Below are 13,299 nucleotides of genomic sequence, written 5' to 3'. Positions count from 1 at the left end.
CACAGAAAAGTCCCCCCCCACCCCACTCGTCCACACACACACGGCGATCGTCTCCGACTGCAATTCCCATGCAGCTCACCTCCCACGCACATGGAGGAAGATGCTTCAATAGCCTTAAAAGATGTCAACTGCAATCAATTTAAAAATCTGACGCACCAAATGGAGCTGCTTTCTTCGCGATGCACTTGAAATTGCTTGGGCACTCGCACCGAATGTAAGCCGAGGAATTCATGGCAGTGCAAATTAACGGTACGTATGGTTCTAGAATTAGACGCAGTAAGCACTCGTCTGCGCTTCTGCCCAGGCTTGGATGAATAGACACAAGAATGATGTCACCCGGCACAGAGGGCCCAGGCAGGGCTTTCATTTTCCTCACGCGAAGGGATTCTTCGGCGCGTCACAAAGCGTCGATCTCGGACGATTCTACACCGAAGATCGAACGGTTGAGCAAGCAAATTAATATTTGACGGCTCGGGTTCGGCTAACAGAGCAGACCCAGCGGCTGCAAGACGCTGCAGACACGCGGATTCTGACGCGCTTTCCGTCGCGCGTTGGTCCTGGGAAGCATTCGATAATCGCGATAATCTTGGGAGCCGCGCAACGAGATGACACGCAGCGCGTCGTCGAGGTTATAGGTGACGCGTTACACATGGCGCGTGAAGTCATCACCGTGGCGAAAAAGGCTTAACCAGTTCACGGTTCGTCTTTTTATTTTTAATTGGCAAGCTTTTGGCCGCACATTTGATCAATTTGGCTCATTTCCTGAAGAGTAAAATCCCGGATAGCTACACACCTGTATGCAAAAATGCGAGTAAATCTTCACTGAAAGATTTCGTGACTGCAGGAATTCATACTCTTTGGGTCTTTCGGTAAAGTCACGTAGATAGAAAAATAATAAAATAAAACATTTTTTTTTTATCTACGTGACTTTACCAAAAGACCCAAAGAGTATAAAATTTGAGTGTTATCATCATCACGATCCATGGGGCAGATAGCCCATAGGTGTCCACTGCACATTTCATAATTTGTTTCAAATGTCCTCTGTCTTGTGCCAATATTTCAAGTCGTGCCACATCATTCTGGCACCAATCTCTACTGACGTTGTCAAGCCGTTCTCTGGCGGGTCTTCCCTCTCTTTCCGTTTCCTTCCATTTTTCCGAACAACAGCACTTTTAATTGTCCTGTTGTTGCCCACGCTACTGCACGTGTGGCCAAATAGTGCCACTTTCCTTCTCATCACTGCCTGCCTGCATCATCAGTTCGTCTTCTTCTGTGTGCAACCTTTTTATTACCTCTACGTTGGTCACTCTTTGGGTCCAGTTTAGATGCGGCAGTATCCTTCTGTAGAAATATAGTTCGAGTGCCAATATCTTATATTGGTCAGTCCTTTTTAATGCCCAATTCTCGCAGGCATACAACGCTGCACTTTTGCCTTCACGATCCTCGCTCTTACGTCTTTCGTGCAGTTCCTGTCCCATGTCAGTGGACTTCGCAATATTGACGCTTTCTATCATTACTTTCTCAATGTCCTCCCTTCCAAACACCACCAATTCGTCTTTTCCACGTCAATCCTCGGTCCTGCATCCTTTCCCGACTTATCCAGCATATGAACACTCTGCAGCAGTACTACGCAGATGTTTTTCCATCAGACCTATGTCACCCGCAAATCGTATTTATTCTTTGCCCTTGGACAGATATTGATGTGACATTTTCCTGAATGGTATCCATCACTCTTTGCAAGCATGTGACGAAGTTGCCTGGTGGTAGTCGATCTCCCTGTCTCATACTTATTGTCGTTGGGGGCCATTCTCCTATATCCTGTCCAAAGTTTACTGCCGACTTTGGCCTTTCACCTATATCCTGCAGAATCCGTATCAGTCTTTTCCCTACTCATGGTTACACTGCGGAGGATCATTGGGCACCCCTGAACAAACTGTTGGATCGAATCACGACCTGGAAACGTGACAGCGTATTGGACGGGCGAATGGTGAGATGCCCAGAGGTTTCTCTCGATCATCATCATCATCGCTCTCTGGGCCAAGCTGGGGGAGGTTTCAGACTCAAGTCCGACACACAAATCAGGGCAAGCAGCAGCGGTGCCGCCCCCCCCCCTCGGCCCCCCCTCGCCACAACGAGCTGCGTGGGGCGGCGAGAGTCATCGCGGATCACACGCGACTGGCAGCGCTCGCCACGCCACCCCCCTTCCCCATGCTCTGCGTTTCATTTTAGATGCATTCAATATTTCACAATGAAAACCTCATTTACATGCAATTATTTAGCTGACATGCAATCCATTTTGCTTCACAAAGTTATTCCCCCCCCCCAAATATTAAGCTATGGCTGTGCCGCCACTCACGACCAAATGAGGGGGGGGGGCACACGAGAGTCTGTTTGACTACCCCCCCTGGTGAGTCGGGGGGAGCTCTATCAAGAAGTGAGAGCAATGCAGAGTAGTAGGAGGAGGAGGAGAAGCAGCTATCTGCCGGCATCTACCATGCGCACGAGAGACAGAGAGGCAGACAGAGGGAGCGAGACAGAGGGAGGGAGACAGAGGGAGGGAGACAGAGGGAGGGAGACAGAGGGAGGGAGACAGAGGGAGCGAGACAGAGGGAACGAGACAGAGGGAGCGAGACAGAGGGAGGGAGACAGAGGGAGCGAGACAGAGGGAGCGAGACAGAGTGAGCGAGACAGAGGGAGCGAGACAGAGGGAGCGAGATAGAGGGAGCGAGACAGAGGGAGCGAGACAGAGGGAGCGAGACAGAGTGAGCGAGACAGAGGGAGCGAGACAGAGTGAGCGAGACAGAGGGAGCGAGACAGAGGGAGCGAGACAGAGGGAGCGAGACAGAGGGAGCGAGACAGAGTGAGCGAGACAGAGGGAGCGAGACAGAGTGAGCGAGACAGAGGGAGCGAGACAGAGGGAGCGAGACAGAGGGAGGGAGACAGAGGGAGCGAGACAGAGGGAGCGAAACAGAGGGAGGGAGGGAGACAGAGGGAGCGAGACAGAGGAAGTGAGACAGAGGGATGGAGACAGGGAGCGAGACAGAGGGAGCGAGACAGAGGAAGTGAGACAGAGGGAGACGGAGAGACAGAGGGAGCGAGACAGAGGGAGCAAGACAGTGGGATGGAGACAGAGAAAGGGAGACAGGGAGGGAGACAGAGGGAGCGAGACAGAGGGAGCGACCGAGCAGCTTTAGGACCTCATCGTGGGTCGTGATTGGAGTGGGCGAGCGAGTACGAGGCCTGTGCACAGAGGTGGTCTCAGCCGTCAGCAAAACCTGCAGCGTCAGGGCTTCCCTGTGGCTCAGGGCTTCCCCCCTCCAATGCGCAGGCATGCGCTTGCCAACGTGCAATTTCGCTCACAACTGTTTACAATGAAATATATTTTCTATATATATTTTTTATAGTCTTTCTCATTTTACATGTCTTACGTCTTCAGCTGAATACTCCGTTGCGTACACCACACGTGTGCAAAATACAAACACGGCACAGTAAGGACACCGTTCTCTCCGTGGCTGGAGGCTCCGCACAAAAAACACGCGAGCCACCTCACAGCTCTGCTCCTTTGCCCCTAAATTGGACTTAACGGCCATCACTTTCCAAACGCGGCAATTGCCTTGAGGCCGGGGGAGCTCCCACGCCCTCACACCGAGACTCCTAAAGCCCTAATTAGGTTCGATCCTTGCATTTCTGCCTCTTGCGTTCGCACTCATCGAAATCTAAACCACAATGATTATAGTAAGGGTGTAATGTTTGAGGATTTTGTCATCCTCCCTCGGATCCAACTCGTGTGCGCACCCAATTTCAAACGGTGTCGCGACCGCCCGCTCCCCTCTCAATCGTTGCGCCGCCCGCGCGGCAACAAAGCGTCAAGATAATCACGGCGGCGCTTCCTGCGACCGAGGAGTAATGGGAAGCAACGTCGCGGCGCCTTTCAGCCGGCGAGGGCAGTGCCGCGCCGCCAGCATCTATCAAATTGCACGCGTCACTTTGCATCTGCGCAGACTCGATATGATACTGCATTTACATATGGCCTGCATGCAAGCAGGAACTTAGCGGCAAAAAAACAATTCTACAGCAAGGCGATGAGAAGCGTGCCTCGGCTGGGGCTGGCGTTTGCACCTGTGCGGGCGAAAACGTTAGCACGTTCTCACGCAAGGACGCACGGACGGACATGGGAGAGCTGTCAAAACACTGCACAACTTTTTGACGTTTAAAAAAATAAGAATAATAACCTGCGCAGACTGCCACTGAACATTGATGTGCACGCTCGTGTTTCATAGACGGTTAGTTAGGAGTCCAAAATCAAAACAAGCCGAATGGTTGACAGCTCGAGTCTCAAAATATTTTAACAAAAGCATTTCAATTTAACCCGGCAATAAAATGTCCACCGCACGACACTGCGTGGCATGGGTTGGTCCTCATCCAGCAGTGGATTGACAGCATGGCGATACATGCACACACAAAATACAGAATACGGTGTGTATTTTTTTTTTATTAAATCTAAATATACAATTTACAAACAAGGCCTCCTTTAAACGAGATAATAAGATTGGCCCATCTGCACTCCTGGCTCGTGAAACTCCCAAGACCATCTGTGGCGCACGATGGAACCAGAGCAGCGGCGGGCGGCTCCGCGGCGCGTCACGTTGGACGCACGGCACACGCATGGGGCTCCCCTTCTGCGTGCGCCCAAGGCCTTTCTTATTAAAGCCGAACACGCGTGTGCCGGCCGGAAGGCAGAGCTAGCCGTGCGGGAGGTGAGGGGTGGGGGGGAAGTGGAAATGAAACAATGCGCACGGCCTCTGTCGGACAAAGCGAGGAAGCAACCCTGGCGGCTCCGCGACCCCCACTGGTGATAAGCACATTTCCTTAGGCCAGCGACCTCGGCGCGAACGGGGCGGAAACTCAAACCCGTCCCACGCAAGGCGTTCGCCAGATTGCCCGGCGGCGGCGGAACGTCGCGCGGGACGCCGCGGATACCTCTGCACGCAAACAACGCAGGCGGAAGGACACTCCACGGTGCGCGTGCGGTGGACAACTTTGCGGAATGGAACGTACACTACTAACCCTACCGTCCACTGTTACTCACTCCCCGGAAACATCGCTGAATAATTCGGTACGATTGGTCGTCGTGCCATCCCTAGAGCACAAGGCTAACATGGAGGTGCCATGTTTCACAGACGTATACAGTCTGCCAGTAAGGGGGAGAGGAGGGGAGCGATTTTGCTGAATCTGTGATGTTACCGAATTAAGCAATACGCGAAAAATTTTGGAAAGTTGGCAAGTTTGAATTGACTGCGCCAATATGTCACTATTCCCGCATGCGCCATCTCTTTCCAGGAGAAGCCTCGTCTCCTCCAGCTGGGCCGCAATCAGGATTGGGATTTTTTTTCCCAAGCTCCCTTTCAAGGACGTGTTCTATGAGAAACATGTACGTCGAGCCCACGTGCCTCTTCGCTCACCACGGGCACGGGGGGGGGGGGGGGTGCTCATCTCTGACATTGGCTCGGGACCTGCGGTGAACATTCCACATTTCTATATAGGGAACCACTATGGGTGGGAAAAAAAATCTGTGGGAAGTCAACAGAGTGTCCTATGGATAGACTCTGCCCCCTTCCATATAAATAGGGAATTTAAACCCAGAGAGGCGTTTCGCCCTATGCTCGCTTTGAATGGGGCGGCACTCTAACTTTGATATCGCAGGGCTTGGTTATTTATCAGCCTATGACCAAATAACCTGGGATGCACCTGTTCTCATCACATCTCAGCAGCTAAGCCGGAGGTTAAGCCTGGATAGTAGTGATTAGATGAGTGGCCACCGTGCATAGCAGGTGTTAAAGGCTGTGGGACGAAGTGGTGGACAGTCGAGCAGAGTGCAAAATATATCGGTGTTCTGTGCTTCCCCCCACCTCTGTTTCGCACCCTCACCAACCCCTGCTGACCAGCGTGGTGAAGTATGGTTAAATAGCCCCCACGACGTGCACGGCATATGGAGACCCTCATCCAGCAGTGGATTCACAAGAGGGCCATGCATGTACTTTGTTACTTCATATAAACACTGTGCTAATGTTACCGCAGGTTCAGCGGGAAAAGCCCTCTCTTTGAATGGGCATTGAAGAGACGGAGCAATCTAACTGATTGGAAGAGAAGGGAGTTGAAACTTGAGACTGGCTTGCCGTGCCATGTTCATGAAAATTGCTTGGAATAAAAAGTGCGAAGAGCGGATAAACAAGAGAGGCCAACAGAGAGCTGAGTTACATCAAACACAAGGATTCCAACACCAACCGACAACTCAATATTGAAGCGACATTTATCCACATTGAGCTTTCATTCCCCGTCCAAATCTAACGATTGCAACGTGCAGCTATCTGAAATAATGGCACCTCAAAGTGCCACTTATAGTCATCCTTGCACTGATAGCAGTCGGATTGAGTATCATTATCCATTTTAATAAAATACCTTTTTACGCAAAAACTCCAACAAAATTAACATGACTGGACAAATGTTCATTCATCATTATTATAATTACAACTACTATTTTTACAAAGCCTTCGTAGGCCTGAAAGGGACCTTAGAGATAACGGTGACGTCATAGATTAAATTAAAATTCGTAGCCCTAACAACGAACGGAGGTTTATCCAAGTGGCACACTGTGATAAAAGGCACGTCGCTAAGGACATAGAAAAATGAAAACACACAACATGACGATTAACAACAATAATCCATAAGAAGCAGGCTGACCGCAAAAGGGCCAGATTTTGATGCATATATCAAATATGGAGCGGAGTGTGGAACAAAGAGGCACGGCGATACCTCGCGGGACAACGGAGGGTCTTCGGTTGGCGAGCCAAGCGACCCCCTCACCAGCTTGGCGCAAAAAATGCCATGGTGGCTCGTACCGACGCACGCATTGCCCCATTGGCCTCCAAAACGTGGAGCTGACACCCCAGATGAGCCGGTCGACGTTAGGGCCCGGGGTAGGGGGGGGGGGCGGGGGGTTGGGAGCCAAATAATCGTGCCGGCTGCCCGCCCCCCCGCCCCGAGCGCTCTGGCGCGGCACAACGCCACCCCTGCAGACAGAACCCGACTAGAGGCAGGCCCGCAGGATCCCACGAGCAAGGCAAGTCACTTTCGGTCAATTGGGGTCATTATTTTGGCATCATTCGTGGGTGCAGATTACGCGTTTCATGTAACCTAATTACCGCACCAGTCCAGTCTATTCCACCAGTAATTGGCAAGGGAAGTGTTTCCAACCACCACCGGGAGCAACGGCGCTTCAGGAAGAACACGATAGTGGGGCGCTTTAGCGCAGGATTTGTACTTGAGCGCAACGAGAGCGGGATTGCGGTTTTGTTTTTTGTGAAAGTCAAGTGAAAACACAAAATGACTCTGAACATGTGTTCCACATTTCACTGTCCCTCCAGGGCTGATAAAAAAAAACTGTGGCCAGTAAGCAAAACGTGCAGAGGCAGAGCTCTGAGAGCGGTGGCTCATGTACACGCGTGTGATTGTACATCGTCGACGCAGATCAAGAGACCACCCTGCATCCGCCAGATGCCCCCTCCCAACTTTCTGAAATCACCTCCCCTCTTGCCTCACAGCCCCAAATGATGGAAACTCCTCTATCGCACCTATCCTGCCCTGCCCAGCCCAGCCACCCGGACCAAAACACACCACTCGCTTGCTCATTCGCCCTCTTCGGTCTCATCCTCCAGCGTGATAACATCAACACCATAGCATTGTGGCCACAGTGCTTGGGGAACAGGGCCCCTCCTGCACTCTCACACCCGCTCGGCTGACAAGACGGGAGCATCGGTGAGCAGAGCTCGCCCGCGACTCAAGCGTCGTGGATAAAAACGAAACAAAAAAAGACTCGCCGAATTCGAGTCGCATGAACCCGCGTGTGATGGCGAGCCCAAAGGCGAGCCGGCGTTCCCTTCGGGGGAGCCTAATCCAGATTAAACCAGGCCGCGAGACGTGAAGAACACCCAGGGTGGCGGCGAGGCACATGAAAGGGACACAAGCCCTCCAGGCCCGCTTTCAGCAGACGGGCCGGGTGCATTCACCGCAGAAGCGCGCGGGGTGGAGAGAGAGAGCGCTCAGCAGCTCGTCGCCACCGCTGTTGGCGCGCGCGGGCGCATCAGCACAAACAGCAATTTAGAAAATGACATATCATTACACGTTTGCTTGGCTGTTGTGACAGCCCCAAATTAATTATTTTGGGCAACATAACGATTATTGCGAGAAGACGCGGCCCTACAAGTGGTCCTCATTCACAGCACGTGGCATTGGCGTGGAAATGGGGGCCCAACCAGCACTCTACCTGGGTCTCACCTGGGTAGAAGTCCTTGGACTTGGAGAGCTTGATGGTGGCTCCGGTCTCCTTCTGCAGCTGCACGATCGTCTGGCCGCCCTTGCCAATAATGGAGCCGGCGGCGTAGCTGGGGATGAGCACCTTCAGGTAGTACTGGCCATCATCTGTGCGGGCACGGGGGTGGGTGGGGTGGGGGGAAATGTGGAGCAATGAGCGCCCGCTGTCACGACGCAGGCAAACTTCCGATGCTACCACTTGGCATCAGTGCCCTTAACAGAGACGGACGGCACGCAAGGGAGAGGGGGAGAGCGGCAGATAGATTGTTCACAAACTCTGCTTTGTTTGTGATTTCTACCAAAGCAGTATAATAATGATGTCTCCTACAACAGCAGTTGAATAAAAATGTGACACTGCAACCACGGGGACACAAGAACGCCCACTACACACAACCCACGCTCTCACTTTGATCCATGCTGGAACATGGCATTGCTCAGCTTCCGCTGCGCTGAATATTCTCTTCTTGTTGCAGCGTGGCGAGTGTCGTGGCGAGTGTCACGGCGATGCCAAACGCTCGCTGTAGGCTGCTACAGACAGCTCCGTTCCTTCGGGCATCTGTCTCCGTGTCTCACTGCCGTCTCCGTGTCTCGCTGCCGTCTCCGTGTCTCGCTGCCGTCGCCGTGTTTTGCTGCCGTCTCCGTGTCTCACTGCCGTCTCCGTGCCTTGCTGTTGTCTCCGCGGTCCTCTCTCGGTGGCGGCGGAACCCGGCAGAGCTCCCCGCGTTAAATGTAATCGAGGGCGAGCGCGAATTATTGCGGCCGTTTGGACATCGGCAAGATGATTAATAATTAAAGAAACCGCCTCCCCAGACGCGGAGAGAAACGCGTGCACCTTAAAGCGCCGAGCCGACGCGCGCGGGTGTCACTCGCGGGGTGCGCGCGCGCCGAGAACGGACACCGGAACGCGCTCCATGTGACGCCGTGTATCGCTATCGTCCCGTAGACGCGCACCGCTCCGCGGAGATTCTCTCGCACGAGCGGAGAGATGCCCGCACGATGCCTGCCTGCAGGCACTGCGGCGCGACGCGACACCTGGCTCGGCAAGGCGCGCGGAGACAGGAGGCGGAAGAGTGGACGGATGAGTGGATGATTGAATGCACGGACGAGTGGACGGATGGAGGAGGAATTGGTGTATGGATTGAAGGAGAGGAGGGGATCGACGGATGGACGGCTAGAACGGTGATCGAACGTGCGGAGCGAATGCACGGATCGATGGATGGAGGGTGACCGATGGTAACGCGACTGAATTGACGTCGGAATAATTGTACAGATTCATGAATCGGTGGACGGATTAAGGTGGACTGGATGGATGGCGAGCGAGCGAATGAAAAAATGCGGGCCACGCAGGTGCCAGCGAACCCCCTTCCCGATCGTCCACGGTCACACGGAGCGACTGCGCGGACCGCCTGGCCAGCCAGGGGATGAGCGCCGTCGAGTCGCCCCCCCCCCAATTTATCTCGCAGCGCTGCCGCTCGCCGCTTTCCGCACGTGCGCGGGACGTGCCCTGCATACCGTGGGCAGCCGCATCGCCATCACCACCACCGCCGCCGCCGTCGGCATCATCGGCATCATCGGCATCATCAGCCACGACATCGCGCGCACGCGCGTCCCCAACAGCACCATCGCGTCCGACACACACACGCAGGGGCACCATCACACGCGGAGCACTGTCACGCAAGGCGTATTCCCATCGCACACCAGGTAACAGTCATAAGCGGGGCACCATCACAAATCGAATACCATCGCACGTAAAACATCGTCAAGAGCGGCGTAATCTCACACACGCTGGGCGCCATCGAACACGCGGTTCCATCAAACCCATTGATAGTAAAAGCCTTGTTTTTTTATTTTTTAAAGGAAGTCTTGGGTGCAACCATCGCATCATCACACAGAAAGGCACATCACAAAAAAAAACAGCACCATCACATAAAGAGGATCACCACAGCTAGCACCACCACGTAGAGATCACCATCACAGCCAGCACCATCACGCAAAGATCACCATCACAGCCATCACTATCACACAAAGATCACCATCACAGCAGCACCATCACACAAATAACACCATCACAACCATCACCACCACACAAAGAGCACCATCACAGCCATCGCCATCACAGCCAGCACCACCACACAAAGATCACCATCACAGCCATCACCATCACAGCTAGCACCATCACAGCCATCACCATCACAGCCAGCACCACCAGACAAAGATCACCATCACAGCCATCACCACCACACAAAGAGCACCATAACAGCCAGCACCATTACAGCCATCACCATCATAACCATCACACAAAGATCACCATCACACAAAGAGCACCACCACAGCCATCACCATCACACAGAGCACCATCAGAGCCAGCACCATCACACAAAGATCTACCATCACAACCATCACCATCACACAGAGAGCACCATCACAGCCATCACCATCACACAGAGAGCACCATCGCAGCCAACACCATCACACAGAGAGCACCATCACAGCCATCACCATCACACAGAGCACCATCACAGCCAGCACCATCAAACAAAGTTCTACCATCACAGCCATCACCATCATAGCCATCACCATCACACAAAGAGCACCATCACACAAAGAGCACCATCACAGCCATCACCATCACACAGAGTACCATCACAGCCATCACCATCATAGCCATCACCATCATAGCCATCACCATCAAACAAAGAGCACCGTCACACAGAGAGCACCATCACAGCCAGCACCATCACACAAAGATCTACCAGTCACAGCCATCACACAGAGCGCCATCACAGCCAGCACCATCACCCAAAGATCTACCATCATAGCCATCACCATCGCAGCTATCACCATCATAACCATCACACAAAGAGCACCATCACACAGAGAGCACCATAACAGCCAGCGCCATCACACAAAGATCTACCATCGCAGCCAGCACCATCACACAAAGAGCACCGTCACACAGAGAGCACCACCACAGCCATCACCATTACACAAAGAGCACCATCACAGCCATCACCATCACACAAAGAGCACCATCACAGCCATCACCATCACACACAGAGCACCATCACAGCCAGCACCATCACACAAAAATCTACCATCGCAGCCATCACCATCGCAGCCATCACCATCGCAGCCAGCACCGTCACACAAAGCCACGCGTCACACCTCGGTCCCATGACAGGCGAACAATCGCAGTGGCTTGCAGCCCCCCCCGCCCGCCCGCGTGATCATCATCATCACATCGCGCGCGGCGACAGAAAAAACCCGACGACGAGGTGCGAGAAATATGAGCGCTAAAGAGTCGCCCAGGGAACGTCCCTCTGGGATGCGGCGCTTCGGTTGCGACTCGGAACGTCGCGCGAAGGCGCCCAAAGGCATCGGTGGCACGAGCGTTTGGTGGCACAATGCACTCGCGGTGGCAGCGCAGAGGGGGTGCCCGCACACACCGCCACACCAGGAGGGAGCATTGACTACCCCCCCCCCCCGCTCCCTCCCTAGGCTCGGCGTGAAGCGGTTCTCAAAGCGAGGAGGGTTAACAAACCCGTGTAGGCATCTCCACCTCTACGACACCCAATCCGCCTGTCTTGTGGACCTCCATCGCCCACCGGCACCATCGAATTCACTTCCATCATCCACCACGGCACTCGCCGGCACCCCAATACCCCCTCTCGCTCTACCCTCGTCACCTCCCACGACCCAACAACTTACAACGAACACGCAGCCCCCCCCCCCCCCCCCCCCTGAACACACACGAACACACAGGGGCAGATTGCGGTTGGCACAGCCCTCTGGTGCAATGAATGAGATCGGGGGGGGGGGGGGCCTGTCCAAATTCCCACTCCCTACGTAGCTCGCCCGCCTTGGCGGGCGTGGGCCCTTCGCGTAGCTGCAACAGCCTGCAAAGTGTGGCTCATCACGCCGCTGCCTCTACACCACCACCACCACCAAGCCCCCACACGCCACACACACCACCTCAATCTATCAACCTCCGACCAAAGCCCGGCACACCGGCCACGCACATTCGACGTCGCTCCGTCGCTCACCCACCAATCTCCGCCTATCGCCTTCACGGCCACTGCAACCTGTCACTTGCCAACGTCCGTCCCCAAAGCACCCACCTCCCCTACCGACACGAGTAATCCCCATCATGTACGCGCAACAGCAACAACAACAAGAACACACGTACGCGCAACCTTAACAAGGACGTCAAGCCCCCCCCCCCCCGTATGGCCCTGCCTGTGGCTCCAAGAAGTGGGGGGGGGGGCAGACTCCGTGTGGACGGAGTTGCGTTATCCCCGTTCGGGGGGGCCACGGCGTGCACTCACCGCCGCTGGTGTTCGAACGCTTGGTGCTGCCCGCCTCCATGGGCGCTTCCAGGGGCCGCTTGCCGCGAATCCGAGGGCTCGTACTCAAGCTGCTGCGCGGCAACCGCGTGCATGCCGTTCTGCTGCTGCTGCTGCTGGTGCTGCTGCTGGTGCTGCTGCTGTGGGCTGTGCACTGAGGCCATGGCCGTATTGCTCGGCTGTGAGAGTGTCGCCGCGCCGTGCTCGCTACTTCTCATTCTGCCGCCTCTCCCTCGCTCCCCTCCCCTCCTTCCCTCCTCCTCCTCCTTCCCTGCGCGTCTCCCTCCCTCTCGCTCCCTCTCTAACCCCTTTTCTCTGTCTCGCTGCTCCCTCCCCCTCTCTCTCTCTCGCGCCGCTCCCTCCCCTTCTCTCTATCCCTTTCCCTGTGTGTGGGTGCGTGTGGCTCTGTCGCCCCTGCCTCTCCAGCTGGTGTCTCTCTGTGCCGCTGCTCGCTGTCCCCGTTGTTCCCTGGCGCCGCTCTCCCCGAGTTCTCTCGCTCACAATCGCTGCGCTGCCTCCCTTGCTTGTTTCCTCTTTTTCTCGCTCCCTACTCGCTTACCCCCCACTCCTCTCTCTTACCCCCCCC

General features: G+C 54.6%; 1 pseudogene; it reads right to left on the bottom strand.

Moving 5' to 3' along the window:
- Nucleotides 1–12,978, bottom strand: part of LOC116939760 (RNA-binding protein Nova-1-like) — a 37,292-nt pseudogene extending 24,314 nt beyond the window's left edge.
- Between the last annotated feature and the right edge of the window lie 321 nt (nucleotides 12,979–13,299).

Source organism: Petromyzon marinus, chromosome 6 (genome assembly GCF_048934315.1).
Source record: "Petromyzon marinus isolate PM22_M1 ecotype Great Lakes invasive population chromosome 6, UKy_Petmar_22M1.pri1.0, whole genome shotgun sequence".
Taxonomy (NCBI): Eukaryota; Metazoa; Chordata; class Hyperoartia; order Petromyzontiformes; family Petromyzontidae; genus Petromyzon; species Petromyzon marinus.
The sequence above is the reverse complement of the archived record's forward strand: the minus strand, read 5'-3'. Positions and strand labels throughout refer to the sequence as shown.